This window comes from Spinacia oleracea, chromosome 1, assembly GCF_020520425.1.
Source record: "Spinacia oleracea cultivar Varoflay chromosome 1, BTI_SOV_V1, whole genome shotgun sequence".
In the NCBI taxonomy this organism is placed as follows: domain Eukaryota; kingdom Viridiplantae; phylum Streptophyta; class Magnoliopsida; order Caryophyllales; family Amaranthaceae; genus Spinacia; species Spinacia oleracea.
In genome coordinates this window covers 68,218,136-68,223,453 of record NC_079487.1, presented here as the reverse complement: position 1 = coordinate 68,223,453, position 5,318 = coordinate 68,218,136, and positions in this window count along the sequence as shown.

Genomic DNA, 5,318 nt, shown 5'->3' with positions numbered 1-5,318 from the left:
TTTTCGTGAGGCAAATAGAGCAGCAGACTGGATTGCTAATGTGGGTCACCTAACTATTGAACCTATGTATATTAATACTAGTTCTAGCCCAATATTAGAGGATATAGTAAATAGTGACTACTTAGGTTGTATCCTCGTGCGGAGGGGCTCCTAAGCTCTTTTTCCTTATCTTTTCAAAAAAAAAAAAAAAAAAAAAAGGAAAGCCCAAGGAAGCATTTTAATTAATCTAGCCCCTTAAATAACTTTTTATCATTTTAATCAATTTTGTTTATATGCGTTCAATTCGGCTCTATCTAACTTATTTGTTTCTTATATTCGCAAGCATCGCATTTATATTATATTTTGTAAATGTTATTTCAGGTTTAAATGTAATAACACAAATTTGTTTCTTATATTCGCACGCATCGCGTGCATATAAGATTACTTACTTTAAACTAAAACAAACACCAGGAATGACACGTGTCACTTCATGGTACAAAATTTTGTTACCGAAAACCATTTTACTAAAAAGTGTATCTGTTTTATTTTATTTTTATTCTCTACCCTTTTTTATAAAATATTTACGTATGAAAAAAAATATTAGTTTATAAATTATGGAAATAATAGATACGGCGTAATAGTAAATTTGCGAAATATTTTTTTTTGTAATATTTTAGTCACTTATTAATAATGAAAAATATATTCACTCAATATTTTGACCAAATTATTATATTAAGCATTTTTTAATATTAGATGAATCAATTTAAATGAGTATGTTTACATTTTATAATTATGCAGTAGTTTGGGAATATTCAATTAATTATTTTATAAAAACTGGTCAAAATCCGCCAGTGAACAGGAACTAATCTAGTACGAAGTATTAGTAATTACTAAGTAGTACATGGCTTTAAGAGCAACTCCAATGGTTGCATTTAGGGACTTGCTTGCAATTTCCAAAACTTTCAAGCAAGTAGCTTAACCATTGGAGCAATTTTGTTAAATTAGTTTTTTTTTTGAATGTAAAATCAATTCATTAATAGAAAGTCATACGACATCTACAATAGAAATCGAATTTAACAAATACATAACAAATTGAATCAAAAAGAGGTATTCCTTCATCAAAACTACCATCGTTGGGAAGATCTTGCACTGTGGGACATCTCTCGCACATATCGCTGGAACATACAGCCTATTCGGAGAGACGGTCTAACGATTTGTTGTAACCGCGAGGACGGTTTCCATCCGATTCATCTAAGTCAATTTAAAATTTTGATAACTGGTTCAATCTCGTATAAGTCTTTATCAACGAACCGAATTCACGACGATACTCCACCAAAACTATACTAATACTAAAACCAAAATACTCAACTAATTTCACCATAGGGGAACTTACTACACTCACTAATCCCACCATAGGGGAACTTACTACACTCAAACGATGTAGTTTTATTGAATCTGAAGACAAACACATGAATAATGAAACCAAAAGGGCTGGAAATAGCCAAATTTCCGAAGAAATTTGACTATTTCCGGCCTAGAAACCCTTTGAAATTTGTAAACCCTAGAGAGAAAAAAAGGGAGGAGGACGGCTAGGGTTTTTTGGTTGTTAAATTAGTTAGACAAAGCAAATTAGCTCTACCAAGCTAATTAGCTTGGGAAAAAAATAACTTTTTTTCCTAATTATTAGGAATGTAAACGTAAGAATAGAATAAAAAAAAATAAAAAAAGAAGTTAAAACAAAATTCAAGTTACTTGCTAACCATTGGAGCATATAGTTGCTAGAAAATGTTGTTGCTTGAAAAATTGATGTGGCATACCAAGCTACAATGATATTAGCTAACCATTAAAGATGCTCTAAGATGCTTACTTAACGTGCATGTAGATCATCTCTCTTTTTGTAGCGGACAACCTTGACCAAAGGCCCAACATATTCTCTATTTTGACCACATATCATGCTAATATACAAAACAAACAAGATTTGTCACAATTACAATAATCCTCTTAATTAATACTATCTCCGTTTCGAAATAATAGAGACACTTTGACATTTGACACTATTCACAAATTTCAATTAGACTACCATTTGATTTATGAGTAAGGAAAAATATAATCGTGAGAGATCTTGTTTGATTCATCTCGATATATACTTTATGAATATCAATTTTTGATAATTTTTACGAATACAAAATTAAAGATATTAATGTCCAAATATTTACATTGACAAACGTGAAAAAGGTAAACTGTCACCATTATTTCGAAACGGATGGAATACTCCGAAAAACTAGAAATTACTAACTCCACTCATAATTACTCTGTAATTGTTCCATTCTTAACTTGTACCCTATTCACATATTTATATTTAATTTGTTTTGTTCCTTCAAATAAAAAAAAAAATTTAATTTGTTTTGTGAATGCAATGTTAAGAGACCATTATATAACCTTTTCTTCGACCTCCGCATCAATCAAATTGCCCTCACCTCTACCAAACATTTTGTTCAAACTTGGTAGAACTTTGAAAAAAAAAACTTAGAAAATTTATATTAATACATTAAAAGGCTTATGTAAGAAAGTTTACCATGCCATGTGACACTCGTTTTCTCCAATTCCACACATTTCATTTCATGTCATCCACATATATGCCCAAATTCCAAAATTAAGTTAGAAACTCATGTATATTTATACAAGAGTCGAACCCATGACCACTTGATTTAAATGTAAATGACTTATCTACTTGCCTATGTCATGCTTCATGTTATTTTTTGCAAATGAAATATAATAAGTGATTATAAAATCAATAACTCAACAAAAGAAGGAGCTAAATATGTTTTTTTTATTGCAAAAAGATATAGTTAAAGTTATCCAGGTAATGACTCGGGGCATTACCCGAACCCAAAAACTAGTTTAAGACAACAAAGGTTTTTCTTTTTTTTTACGAATTGAAGATCCAGAAATATAGATACTCCAACTTGCGCAGATGAAATTGGGCTAAGCCCGTAGCCTCTTCCAAGACTTGTAAAAGCACAGCAGCCAGCAGGCTTTTTATGCCCAAACATTTGGTTATTTAGAATACTAGTTGCCCGTTCTAAGGCCCTGCCATTACATTAGAAGTACTTTCTTCGTTTTAAAATAATTACAACACTTTGTTTTTTCCATGTTTATATTATCTACTTTATTTATTTTTTATGATCCATACTTTAGGGAAAAAATATTTATGTGAGATTTTGTTAGATTCGTCTTAATATTTGCGAATATCAATTTTTTTATAATATCAACGTTTTATTATTAATTGTGCAAGTTATGCATTGTTAAGCGTGAAAGCAAAGTGTTGCAACTAAAAAAAAATAAACGGAGGAAATATAACTTATGGAGTTACGGTGACCATCTCAATCGCCAATGTATGATCCTTGTCTTAATTTGGTTCGGATGTCTCGTTCTATGGACGTGCATTGAAACTTTAGTAGAATCTCTTTAATTCTTGTGTAGTCCCTGTTGGAATTAATTCAAACTAGATACTTCATACTAGATATTTTTTTTTTTTTTTTTGCTAAGCAAGAGAGAATATATTAATTGAGCAAAATATTACAACTTAGGCTAAACCAAGTGATACAAACCAACTAGGTTGGACTCTATCAACAAGGACTTAGCAACTCACAGCTATACAAGGCACACAAACAAAACGAACAAGGCACAAAGCCTATTACAAGGTTATAAACCAATCATAATCTCTCTTGCTCACAGCTTTTGGCAAAACTACTTGAATTCTGCCCTTAACCAATTGCTTCAAGCTACCCACAATGTGACTAACAGTGGGGATGTGATTATCCCAGAAGCTTGCATTCCTGCTCTTCCAAATCAGGTACACAGCAGTACCAACAGCAGCAAAAATAACTTGTTTTCTGAACTTAGTAACTCTGCTATGACCAATCTTCCTTACCAACTGATGCAAGGTACCAGCCATAGGAACACCCAACCACTGCTGCATTGCCTGCATAATCTGATAGCTGAACTGACACTGAAAGAAAAGATGGTTGTGATCTTCATCCTGCAACCCACAAATCAAGCATAGAGCAGATTGACTAATCCCAATTCTAGCTAATTTAGCTGTAGTCTGTAGCCTACATTGAGCAGCTAACCAACAGATGAATCTGTGCTTAGGGGTGAGAAATCTATTCCAAGCTAATCTATCCCAATGCACCCTAGGTTTCAAATCCAACATTTTCTCATAAACTTGCTTTACTGAATAATGAGCCATGCCCTCCAGGTCAGACAGAGTAAAAAATTGCTTAAGCTTCTCCTTAGTAACACAAATTTGTCTCCAATACCAACTAGCAGAAGAGCTAGGTTGGTAATCCCACCATTCTCCATCTTTGAGGTAAACTGAAGTAATCCACTTGATCCAGATATTATCCTGCTTCTTGACAAGAGCCCAAACATATTTACCAATGAAAGCCAGATTCCACAGAACAACATCCCTAAAACCCAAACCACCATGCTGCTTGTCACAACAAACCTTATCCCAAGCTATATTACTTGGTTTCTGGCTGAAAGCTTGTCCACTCCACAGGAAGGCTCTACATATCCTCACAATGTCCTGCAGCACAGATTTGGGAAGAACATAAATCTGAGCCCAATACATATGCAGACTAAGCAAAACAGAATTGATTAGTTGCATTCTGGCAGTGTAAGATAAGTTCCTTGAGCTCCAGATCTTAATCCTAGTGATCATTTTATCCACTAGATGTCCACATTGAGCTACAGTAATCTTTTTAGAACAAATGGGAACACCCAGATACTTGAAAGGCAAAGAACTTCTGGAGAAACCAGAAACATCAACTACTCTTTGAACTTCAATCTCTGGCATGCCATGACAGTACACAGAAGACTTCTGCTGATTAGCCTTTAAACCAGCTGAATTTGAAAAAAGTTTGAAAGCTTGTAACAAGAGGAGAATAGATTGATATTCACCCTTACTGCACAGGATCAAGTCATCAGCAAAACAAAGGTGAGTGAGCTTGATATCTTTACATCTTGGATGAAACTGGAAATGAGAAGATTCACACATTCTGCTCAATATCCTAGACAGATATTCCATACATATGACAAACAACAATGGAGATATGGGATCCCCCTGCCTCAACCCTCTTTTGGATTTAAAAAATCCATGCATACTTCCATTCAACATCAAAGAGAACATGGGAGTAGTAACACACTGCATTACCATTTTCACAAAAGAGCATGGAAACTCCAGATAAGTGAGCATTTCATACAAGAACTGCCAATCAACTGTGTCATAAGCCTTCTGAAGATCAATCTTCATGAGACAGCTAGGTTTGACTGCC